Source organism: Lagopus muta, chromosome 1 (assembly GCF_023343835.1).
Source record: "Lagopus muta isolate bLagMut1 chromosome 1, bLagMut1 primary, whole genome shotgun sequence".
Taxonomy (NCBI): domain Eukaryota; kingdom Metazoa; phylum Chordata; class Aves; order Galliformes; family Phasianidae; genus Lagopus; species Lagopus muta.
The window spans coordinates 96,052,655-96,065,529 of NC_064433.1; the positions used below are offsets into that span (position 1 = coordinate 96,052,655).

At 36.7% G+C, this 12,875-nt stretch overlaps 1 protein-coding gene across 12 annotated transcripts in view; it reads left to right on the forward strand.

The window, feature by feature from the left end:
* Positions 1 to 12,875, forward strand: part of ROBO1 (roundabout guidance receptor 1) — a 694,688-nt gene that overhangs the window by 561,428 nt on the left and 120,385 nt on the right. The window contains exon 1 of one of the 12 annotated variants that reach the window (XM_048933868.1): positions 1,426 to 1,485. The exons of the other annotated variants lie outside the window; for them this stretch is intronic. The gene's annotated coding sequence lies outside the window, so the exon portion shown is untranslated. Of the gene's footprint in view, positions 1 to 1,425; positions 1,486 to 12,875 lie in introns of those variants that run through there. 12 annotated transcript variants of the gene reach the window in all.

Here is a 12,875-nt window from a genome sequence, read left to right on the forward strand (position 1 = left end):
TTACAACAGTGTACGAGCTTTCATCATTTCTCTATGGTGGGTTATATTGAAATAATAGTAATTCTCTTGCATACTATGCAATTAGCCTTGCTAGATGGAATTGGATATAGAGGTTCAGTTTCAAAGGACAGGTTAAGACATCATTAATATATTTTTCCTTTGAAGTACAATATTGAGACTTCATCTTGGACTTCCAGGCACTGGAGGCTTTACGAAGAACGCTCATCTCCAATACTGGCAAATCAGATTGTTTCCATCCCTGTGAAAATAGTTCCCAATATAGCACTGAAGTTTCAAAGAGCTGAGGAGTTGATCAGGTAGATGTTGATGGATCCAGCAGATTGTGTTTCCAGTCACACCAGAAGGAAAAAAAAATCCTTAAAAAAAAACAACCAACCAAAGAAACAAAAAAAGAAATCTACATGCATATAATAGAATTTCCTTTGTATTTATTTCTTTACTTACTACTAGGACTACCGAGCTAAGTGTATTCTGTCTTGGAAAGTATAATTTTAATTACCTGTATGTTTTTCCCTTACTTTTTTTTATTGTCTGAGTTGGTAGTTCTGTGTGCATCAAATGTTATGTAGATTGATTTCACTTCTAGAAGCCTTAAATTATTTATACTGTTTGGTAACAATGTTCATTTCCATTGTTTACAGCTCTAGTGTATTATATAACAGCAATCTTGTTCTGCTGTAAGTGTTCTCTCTTGATTAACTCTCTGGATAGTTTGTTAATGGCCTATATCCAAATTATGTATATACAAATCCTGGTTGTTTCCATGAACCTTGCAAAACTTTAGTAAGGTATTTGTTATTTGGGTGTTTTCTCAGATCAGTATATATAAAGTTACCACTTCACTCTTTAAATAAAAGGTTCCTCTGAGAGAAGATCAGGTAGTTTTGTGTGTTGCACAGTTTTACATGTTTAAATAATAAACTCTACATAGACACTGTTCTCACAGAGTTATACTGAGAATGGAAGCTTGACACAATAATCATCATAAATGTTAATTGCACTGCTTACTTCTAGTAAGCGGTTTACTAGTGAAGCCCCTTTTTCCTTCCTTGCTTAGTATCAAGGGCTCATAGAGTCATAGAATCATACCATCCTAGGGTTGGAAGGGACCTCAAAGATTTATTTCCTACTCCCTGCTGCCATCCTCCAGGTCAAGCTGCCCAGAAACCCATCCAACCTGGCACTGAGCACCTCCAGGGATAGAGCATCCACAGCTTCTCTGGGCAGCTGTGCCAGGGCCTCATCATCCTCTAAGAATTTCTTTCTAAAATGAAACCTAAATTTTCCCTCTGTATGGGAAATGCTGAATCACGGCCTGAACCTTTGATTGATCACCTGTGCTGCTGGAAGGGGTGGAGCCTGGCTCCACCTCTCCTTGACCCATTTAAGAGCTGACTAGCAGTGGGGAAGGATCTCTTCAGGAGATCCTCTATTCTGAAGTTTTGTAGAGAGCCTAGGATACGGGTAAGCATTCTGTCTATTCTCTTTTGGTATAATAACTGCTTAGCCAAACTCTCTGGTGTATTTTATAATTTTAACATCTGTACATTCATTGACTATATATCCTCTTTATTTTAAAGCAATTCTACCTTGTCCTTTCATTGTTAGATTATGCAGAAAGTCCGTTTCCCTCCTGCCAACGTGCTCCCTTTAAGTACTAGAAGGACACAATGAGGTCTCCCTGGAGTCTTCTCCTTTTCCAGGTTAAAAAGCCCAAATTTCTCAGTCTTTCTTCACAGGAGAGATGCTTTAGCCCTCTGATCACCTTCACGGCCCTCCTCTAGACCCTCTGCAATAGCTCCACATCTTTCTTGTGCTGGGGGCCCCAGGCCTAGACACAGTACTTCAGATAAAGCCTCTCAAGGCACAGGAAAGAGGGATAATCACCTCCCTCTCCCTGCTGGCCGCCCCTTCTGATGCAACGCACATTACTGTTGGCCTTCTGGGACATGAATATGGACTCTCAGCTCATGTCCAGGATTCCTCAGATCCTTTACAGGGTTGCTCTCAGTGAATTCTGCCAGTTTGTATGCATGCCTGGGAATGCTCTGACCCAAGTGGAAGATCATCACTCTTGGACTTATTGAACCACGTTAGATTTTCATAGGCTCTCTTTTCAAGTTTGCCCAGGTTCCTCTGAATGTCATGACTTCCTTCTATTGTGTCAAATGCACTTCTCAGCTTGGCATCATCAGCAATCTTGCTGAGGGTAAACTCGATCCTACCATCTATGTCATTGATAAAGATGTTGAAGATCACCGATCTGTAGATTGACCCTTGGAAGACACCATTTCCTTTTTAGACTAGATCGGTTTATTGTACATGTTTGTAGTTACCATGATTTCTATGACATTGTTAAGAACACAAGATAGACCTTTTTCTCAAGAAATTCTCAAATTATGCAAATATTTTTGAACTTCTAGGCTGTACTACGCATGTACAGCATTTTCTATACCATATAATACAGTGTACACATTTTATTTCTGAGATATGTATCTCATATCACAGCTCTAAGGAGAACAAGAAACACAACAAAGAAATTTTACAGTTTGTATAGGCATTAGGGCTGCCTGTTTAAAAGCATTTTCTACAAGAAATAATGGTAGTGCTTCTGCCTGAAAGTTCAATAAATGTTCTCAGTAATCACCAGTGATTGTGAGCTACTGAAAGATGCCAGTCAACTTCTTTCAAGCACACAAACAACAAGGAAGCATTTTCTTTAGCAAAGACAATTTTTCATTTTGTTGCACGTTCTCATATGTAAATGACTGTTGTGACTTTAAAAACTTTTGTTTGATGTCTTGTATCTTCTTATTTCCTGACAAGAGAAGTGACTGTTAGTTTTTTATTTTGGCTGAAATCTATTACATGTATTAAAGAAAACCTATAATATTAACGTAAAACTTATTTGTCCTTTTTGTCCTCCTGACTGGTCAGGTAGTGTGTAAATATTGAAGGTAGGCATGCAGCTCCTCTTCCCCCCTCCCCCTAGAAGTTTACTGGGCATGCAGGAGAAAGGGCATGATGTTGTTGAAGAAGGCCATGGTGTGGTGGTTGAAAGAAGTGGAGTGAGTAAGGACTGAGACTATTATAATGGATATGAATTATATGAATTATAATATTTTTTTTAGTGTCTGGTGCATCTATATTATGTCTCCAGCTAATTGCAAGTAGTACAATCCAACAGAAGTCTATTTATAGAGGGAATATTTGGCCTGAGAACTGATACTTAATATGTGGAAATATGAAGGGGGGTTACTGTGGACTCTATTTTGGTTTATTGCTTAACGTCCACTGGAGTCTGATGTTCACCTTCTGCTGTTGTTCCATCTGCCATCACCAGTGGTTTTTAGTGTTGTTGTTTTTTGTTTTGTTTTTCCCTCTTAACTCAGATGTTTCTGAGTGAATTGCTAGAAGATATCAATAGCTTTTTATCTTGAAAGCTTTTTGGCTTCACTGGTTCAGCATCCTGTTTCTTATAAGATTATTAGTATTCGCTTCTTAAAACTGTCCTTAAAAATGTATGAGTTCTATTTTTACTCATCTATTGATTACATAGAGTCTCATAATGTTTTTCAAGTTTAGTACGCACACAGAACTTTTTGTGCTTAAATATAGAAAAAAGAACTAGTCCACTCTAATGATTTGAAAATTTAATTATATTGAGAGTTCACAGATTAGTAAACTAATCTCAGTCTCACACCATATCACACTTGCTTTTCATCCCTTTATCTTAATGAAAACATAGTAAACCATAACACCACTAAGAAATTAACCACCCCATATGGGCTGCTTGGGACTGGTGGGAAATGAATTACTGATGTTGATGGGTCTTAGTAGAGTGCATCGTCATAGTCCATCATTCAGATTCATCATGGCTAAGAAATTCAAACATAAGGGTTTCTGCTATTTGTACCTCAGCTGAATTTTGATCCAGAATTTTGAATTTTCTCAAGTTTCGTTATTAGTAGTTAGAAATTGTCTGAACAAGGAAAGCAAACCAACCAACAAATGAAAAGTCAGTAGTTGGTAGGGAAAAAAAAGAAAAATATTACTGATAGTTTACCACTGTTTCCTGAGACATTTCTGAACAGTTGTGTATTACAGTTTTTCATATCATTTAAAGGTAGAATTATGGTGTTTCTGCCTAGTACAGTCACCACCTTGACTCTTCTTGAGTTTCATAGCCATTTCCATCACCTGAGTGGTTTTGTATTCAATGCATTTGTAAGTTCATTTTTCACTCAGACTAAGCAAATGTCACAATCATGCGCTTTACTTTTACATGTTATTGAGAACTGATGCATTGTATTGCATGCCACAATAACCACAGCAGCCTACTGTGCCTCACAGCATTATGCAGTTGGGTAGCAGTGCATGCCAGCTGCCTTTTTGTAGCTGTTATTAAAGATGTTATCTTTAGCTAGAACACTGAAGTTACGCAACTTAATGTTCCGTGTCTGTTAAAATATTAATGAAAACACAGGGATGAAAACAATGAATGTGACCCAATATAAAAGGAAGCATTTAATCAAAATTAAAATCTGCACTAATGAAATCTGGTTGTCTTTATGTGCGTTTGTGTTCATGCTGAGCATTGCCCTCTGTTTCCTTTTGTTAAGTCCAAGTCAGACTTCTGACTGCTGTTTCACCACATAGGGTGATCCAAAACTTCATGCACTCCTTCCTGACAGCATTAAGGCATACTTTGCTTAACAGGCAATGTTTATCTGATTTTTGCTCAGTAGCATTTATTGTGCATTAAATGCTGACGTATTGATCAACTGGCATGTTGCCTTTGACTATCTCATAGGAACTGAAGGCAAAATAAGAGTCTAAATGCGGAAATGATTTTCTGCATGGTTTTCTTGTCTTTTGCTGTGGTGTATTAATCTCCAAGAGATGCAGTTCAGAGTTCCATCTTGGGAAATTTTGTAACGTCCATTGCCATTTTTCTCTGTTGTAGAGGTATTTGTTATAAAGCTCTAGGTAGAGTTTTACAATATTTGAAGCCTTCAGATCTTTGCCTAAATGAAGACCTGTCAGTATAATTCATGAAGATGTACCTAGAGATTTTTCAAATTTTGAACAATAAAAACAAAAAACATGAGTATATGTTATTGAGCCATGCTTCTTTATATTGAGGAAGCAGTATGAATTGTGTCTTAGAATATGTCTGAAAGAAAGCAAACATTTTTCTGTACCATTGGGATCCAACTCAAGGCAGTTAATTGAATTAGATGAAGACCATATTTCTCTCTGACTTCTGTGTAAGGCTGTCTGCCATATTTCCCATAGGTGTTTTCTTGGAATGTTTTCTAAAGCCAGTAAAATTAAGGGAATAGTAATTTGAAAAGTATATCATATTTGGCCCAAATGTAATTTTGTAAAAGTTTACTGTTCTTACTCTTGCTGTTGTCCATTAAAGTCTTCTGGAAAGTAAAGAAATGGGATGATATTACTGTAAAAGTGACACATTCATGCATTTGGACGTACAGAGTATAAATAATCATACTGTATAAATAAGGTATATCTTGCTCTCTAGCAGTTGAAGCAAGTGAGAAAAGATGGGAGTTCTGGTCAGTAGTTACCTTCAAGAGAATGAAGTTGTATACTAACAGTGTAACATTGCAGCAACTTTTTAGAGCGATGAGCTTTGCTGCAGTTCTGTGCCAACAAATCCACATTCCATCTCAGATTTAACTGCTGGAAATTGATATTCCACATATAACAAGGGAAACTTTGCTGCTTGAATATATTAAAGATACTGTATCTTCTCTGTTATAAAATGTCTTTTTTTTTTTTTCTTTTTCTTTTTTTTTTTTTTTTTTCTTCAGCCACTTCAACAGCGTAATAGGATTCTTTTCACAGAAAACAGAGTCCTTCCAAAGAACTTTGACTGCGGTGTGTTTGCCTAGCCAGGAATTTTCCAGCTTAGAAACCATGGGAAGAGAGACAGTTTTTCAAATCCAAAGCCAGCATAGCTGTGGCAGCATCACCTTTTCAATCAATTTAGTCTGGCTCAATTGGCTAGTGGTATATATCAGAGCTTTAAGTTCTCACTGAAAATGATTTTCACAGAAGCCTGATTGCTTGCTACCTTGCTGTCCTTGCCACCTGTGTTCCTTTATTTTTCTCCCTGGAATCATAAACGATAGAATCATAGAATTCTTGGTGTTGAAAGGGACCTCTGTAGGCAATCTAATCCAACTCCCCTGCAATGAACAGGGGCATGCACAGCTAGTTGCCCAGGGCCTTATCCAGCCTCACCTTGAGGCCAGGGCATCAACCACATCACTGAGCAACCTGCTCCATTGCCTCGCCACGCTCACTGTATAAGACTTTTCCCTTAAATCTTACCTAAACCTATCCTATTTGAGCTTGAAACCATCTCACGTTGTTCTGTCACCAAAGACCCTGCTAAAGGAGTCTGTCCTCTCTTTCCAGTAGCTCCCCTTTAGATACTGAAAGACTGCTGTCAGATCCCTTTGCAGCCTTCTCTTTTCCAGGCCAAACAGCCTCACTTCTCTCAGCCTGTCCTCATGGAAGAGGTGTTCCATCTGTTGGATCGTTTTTGTGGCCCTCCTCTGGAAGTGCAGGTCTGTGTCTCACCTGTACTGAGGACTCCACATCTGGATGCAGCACTCCAGGTGAAGCCTCACCAGAGCAGAGTAGATGGGCAGGATCACCTCCATTGACCTGCTGGTCATTCATCTTTTGATGCAGCCCAGGATACAGTTGGCTTTTTGGGCTGCAGGAGTACGGGTCTTTTTTTGGCAGGGTTGTGCTCAATTCTTTCATCCCCCAGCTAGTATTGGTAGTGAGGGTTCCCTCAACCCAGGTGCAAGACCTTGCATTTGGATTTGTTGAACCTCTTGAGGTTCACCTGGGCCCACTGTTCAAGACTATGTCACTCTGGATGACGTCCTGCCCATTTCGTGTGTTGACCATACCCCACAGCTAGGTATCATACAAAACAAAACAAAAAAATCATCAGGATACTGGCTATGTTGTGTTGATTCATGCCATCTTACTTAAAATGGAAAACCATTCTGCTTTTGGAATAAGGTTTGATAATTAGTTAAGAAAGACACTGGACTTCTGATCTTTTCAGCTTTTTTTCCTCATCTTTTGGTCTTGTTACCTCTTGTATATACCTCTCTACGCTCTAATTTGCAGGTCCAAGACAAGGTCTTGGTACAGCCTGTTAATCTGGACTCTTCATTTCCATTATAGTATGCTTTAAAGAAAAGCTGGCACAGCTAACAGGTCATTCAAGCTAGACATCAGAACATTGAGTTGGAACAACAGAAGAAAAGCTTTATTTATGGAACACACACATCTTTGCATATAGAGATGTAAACCATTCTTTGCCTAGGCAAATCTAATCTGTGATCTCCCAGAGAGAATTCTTATGTGAACTGTGTCTAAAACCCATTGGTTTGTATCCATGAGTTTGGAAATCTGCTCTGTTAGTCATTAGAAAAATATTGTCTGTAATGAATATGATTGAAATTATTTCAATTATTTCAAACTATCCCCACCCCCCACTCCACCCCCAAAAAACCCTTTACAGTGAATACAATAGAATACAGTACAATAGAATAATAATAGAAAAGAGAAAATAACTGTAATTATTTAGCAGAAGTGAAGGGGAAATGTCTCAGCAATCTATACAAATAAATCTGTTCTTCCACGGGGTAAATTCTGAATTAAAGATAGTAAATGCCTTGTTCTAGATCATAATATGTGGAAGATAATGAGACAAATCACGTTTTGTATACAATCAATCAAGTTAATAATTACATCCATTCTCCATATCTATTTTCAATTTTTGATCAACCTGAGGGATGCCTGAGGCACTGCAGATACTTCAGTTTTTAATTAGGATTCCCAGTGCTGCAGTGTGTTCTCTTAGGTTGTCAGTTACTCATCTCACAGGAGTTAAAGTTACTGTTTATATGACTTCTCTGACTTGGCCATTTAATTGATTCCCAACTCATCATCTACTTAACTCTTTCCTCTTCGCATGCTGAGATACTGGTATAGGATGGCAGCTATCTTGCCCAGTGTCAATACTTAAGTCCAAGTCTTCAACTACTGAAATAAAATAACAGTAATTGTGTTGGTTTACTTAATACATTTTTGTAAATACCATATATAACTTTCAACCAATGGGTTGAAAAGACTGTATAAAAAAAATAATAAAAGGCAGTAATTGCAATATATTGAACCATCTGCATTCAATATGTCTGTTATTGAACACCTCAACATTTAAATGCTTATGCAGTGTAGTGTATTGCTTGATTCACTGCTATATTTGTCGTCAGCACCTTCTAAAAGATGTAATCCAGTAGGTGAAGCACTCCATGAGTTCTTTCTGCATTAATGGATTAGAAGCATGCAGGTGTTACATCAGCTAGCTTGTATTGCTGAATATAATGGAGAGTGACACTTTTTCTGGAGAAAGTAGCTATTAACCTTCAGTATGTATTAAGATGCCATTTTTGTGTTTCTGTTTAAAAACTATCAATCAAATGCATTGCTCTTTGGAGAGAATACATTCTAAAATATCTTAAAGGTTACTGTAATTGGAGCAGTACATTTTGTTAACATTTAAAAAGTGTGATCAAGATTTCAATTCTCTGGGGAGGCTGTTGCTATTTCATAGCTCTAACACCTGTGTATAATTCAGCTGGTTGTGCATTGGATTGGTGCTCAAAGAGTCTTTATCTGTTTCTTGATTGTGGCAACCATCAGTGATCTTTACTGGTGTCAATAGCCAGGCAGTACTAATAATGTTAATTCTAAATTCTATAATTTATAATGTGTTCTTTCAGGAACTTAATACCCATCCCTGATGCTGTTAATCTGTTATCACCCTTACAGCAGAATGTGACACTGGATTCAGTAAAGTATTTACCAGATTAAATGTTCAGTTAAAAATAAGCAAATGCCTTTGCATGAAATTCTGCTTCACTATATTGGGTGCATGGAATGAGAGTTTCTTGAACCTCTCTTCCAGTAATTATGGAAATAATTCTACATGCATCATTTGGTCTTTAATTCATGCATTAATTTATTTTAATTTATTCAAATTTATATTGTTGTTTTCTTCTCATGTTTCTTCCAAAAAACCTTGAGTTATTGGTAGCGCTCATTGTGAGATTCAGGTTGCACATCATGATATAGCTTATAGGTACAAGGCGGTATTTCCCACCATACTGGGAGCTGGAAAAAAAAAAATAAAAAAAAATAATAAAAAAAAATTGTTAGGTATTTTAAAACGGCTCAGTATTGGAGGAACAGTGATTTTTGGATATCTCTGTTTTCAGGGCAAAGAGTTGCTGTTATCATTAGAAAGATTTTGGTCAATGTTATCAGTACCGATGCATATAAATACGTTTGAGTACTAAGCAAAAAAAAAAAAAAAAAAAAAAAAAAAACCAACCACTTGATCTTATAATAATTCAGGCTTCAGCAAGGTTTATTAAAGGACAGAGTTCAAAGCAGAGCATGACAACACTGTATGAAGGTTTGGCTTTACTGCAAAACTATTGCAGTCATAGACGCATGGCTCAAGATTCAAAATGGATCAGTACTGTCATAATGTGAAGTGATGATCATCACTTCTGATCAGTCTTTTTAGTACGAGCAGTCTCTTATACCTGGAAACCTATTTAAAGTGAATTCTCTACTCAAATCAAGGAAGTCCTGTCTCATAGGAAGAGATGACTGTGTGTGAGAGTTCAACTGTGAGGTGCAGTGTTTCAGTAGTTTTGAAGTTTAGAGGAGGCTTAAAGAAGATTAGAGATCTAGATAGTGAACTGATTGCTATCTGCTTGCCTTCAGAAGGCTCTTTAGTCCAAGTGACAAAGGTGTAACAGGATCCAATAGCTGAGGTCAAAATGCTTCAAGGTAGGAATCAGATGGGAAGAGAAAATGATGAAAGAACTGGTCCGGCTGTGAAAGGAAGTGATTCCTTACCTGTCAGGGTCTTGATAAAAGCATAGACATCTTTAAAAGCATTCAGTACCTTAGTGGTATGTGCAATTTCTGCATAAAATCATTGTCTGTATTATGTGAGTTGTTGTAAGATAATCATGATAGTGATTTCTGACTATAGACATGTTTCTGCTGTTTGTTTTAACGGCTGTGCAATGGGAGATAAAATCAATGCATTACTATCTGCTTTTAATGCCTTCAGAAAGGAAAAGATTTGAATAATGGTTTTCAGTAAATAATATTTTTAACTTGTAAATGATCAAATTTTCTTGATAACATTCGTATAGAATTTATATAGGGTCTAAAATACTCTGGTAACACGGTGATCTTAAATCTGAACATGTATAGTTTATATTATTTTTTTTAACTGAGGTGCCATAACACTTTCCTATTACTGGAATTAATGCATTAAAAATAATATTCTGACATCAGTATAAATTTCGTGCCAGCACTCTTTAGGAAAAGGTGGTATAGTTCAGGCTAATGCTGAAGTTAGTTGAGGTCTGGTTATTTTCTGAAGCAATACAAGGAATGATTATTTCTTATTTCATTTTCACATTCTTTTTCCCCATTTTTGAGGCACAGTCTGCCATGCAAAGAAACATGTGAATGATTTTCATGCTAAAAGAGTGATAACTGTTGGTAACATTTTGGGTAAATCTTTCAGTGAGATGCAATGGCTTACTAATCTCTGATCACTTGTCCAACAACCAGCCTGGTGAGATAGCATTATTTGGCAGTGACAATACAGGAGAGTTAGCAGAAAGCACATCTGGATGATCACAGTAGAATAATAAGAATGGATTCAGGTTTTCTTAAACTGATATGTGACTGCACCCCAAACATCTGCATTTCCCTCTCTTCCTGTGTTCACCAGGTGACCATGACTGTATTAATTTGGTTGACTGGGAATGCTAAGTATATTTAGATATATTTCTTTGAACTGCAACCAGTATGAAATGTCTAGCCAGTCTGACTAGTATAGGCCTATAATAAAATTTTTCAGGAGATTTTCTTATCTGAAGTTCTTAAATTATACCTTTGTAAAGGAGTACGTGTCCCTAGTATGTGATGGGAATTAGCATACTGCTTAGAAATGCGTTTTTTTCACTTGCTGACTAGAACAGTCTGGTTTGTTTCGTCGTTTTTTGTGTGTGTGTGTGTGTTGTCATGTTTTTCTTTGTCTTCAAACTAGATCACAGTTATTTAATGATAAAATTTAATAGTGTTCACTAAATACTTACAATGTGTATATGCAAAACAATAATCAACCTAGCAGTGAGCTTCAAACATGTCATATGGATTATTTTTTTGTGCAGATCAAGTCAAGATTATATACTAGATATATGAGCATGCTTCTTATTGAGGTTCTTTACAAGAGGAGAAAACATCCCATTGGTGTTTGGATAAATCCCCTGGTACATACTACTTCCTCTCATGATATCCATAGGTGCCTGGTGGCCAAGGTGTGGAAAAAAAATAGCAAGTGCAGAAGGAAAACAGTGGCCAGCTGGGAGCATGGTTTGGAACTTGCAATAATAGTTGTACAGATATGAGTGAGTAGTAGTATTAGTGACATGTGGTTGTATATAAATAGAAAATATGCATTTCTTTCCTTCCCTTCATAGTTTCTGTTCCTAATGCTGACACGTTTGAACAGTTTCTATAAAGTAGAACCTTGAAATACAGTTACTGTTTCACCCAGTAATGACTCCCTACTCTTTTTCATAGGAGCCAAAGAAAAATTTAGGAAAAAAAAATACTGGGTACTGCATTTTGAAAAGCACTGTTTATGGCTTATACTAAAAATAATGCCTCTACTAATGTTTCTTGTCGATAAAAATCTATCCTCAAGTGATTTCTAGTTCCTTTCTGCTCTGGGAAGGATTCTCTAGGGAAAGTGTAATTGCTTTATTGATTGAATAGTACAAGGTTTTAAATAGCTGTATGAGTAGTTGACTTTTATGTGAAGTTACAAAAGTTTCTCTTCAACCTGATTAATTCAGCAAGCAGAGCATGAAAGTGTTTCTGCACAAGCACAGAAATTCAGAGTTCACACGACAAGATCACCAAGTCATTCAGCTTTGCAAGACTCATTGCATTGTCCTAGCTGTACAATGGTAGTACTTAAGGTTTGCTATATCAGGGGAGGAAAAAAAAAAAAAAGTAAAATGTTAGAAAACCTTACCCATTATTTTTGTATATGAAGATTTTACACTAAATTGGAAAAACAAAACCACAACCTCACTTTTTATCTGCTTTCATTCCAACTGCATGCATAAAAAGATGCATGTGGTGCAATTTGGCCCTTCGGTGACTAAAGGCATATACTGTACTGAATTACAAAGTACACTTCCAGTGTATCTTTGAAAGGAAATATATTCTCAGTTTACAGTGAGCTTGACTCTGAAGAGGAAAAAATGATTTTTTCTTTTTGTCATTAAGTGAGGAAAATATATAACTTGTGTAAGATTGCCAAGGCCTGAGGGGGGGGAAAAAAAAATAGATGAGGGGAAAAAAAAAAAAAAAACAAAAAACCACAATTAAAAAGTACCACAAAAAACAGCAAATGCGTACTTTACAGCTGCAAAAATAACTGTCTGTGAAGTAATCTCTAGAAGATTACTTTTGGTTAGCATTTCTTTATGTAATGTTAGAGCCAAAAGAAAATCATAGTTAAGTGGGAAAAAAAAATACATATTTCAATGTGTATATGGCCTGGACCTTTGATGTTCTCCTAAGGCATTCTTTTATGCCTTTGTTAATTTGTGAAAGGTATTCCTTTACAGGCGAGGTACTATGGTTGAAAACCTGATCTAAGAAAAACAAGTGTAGAAATTACTGAAGTA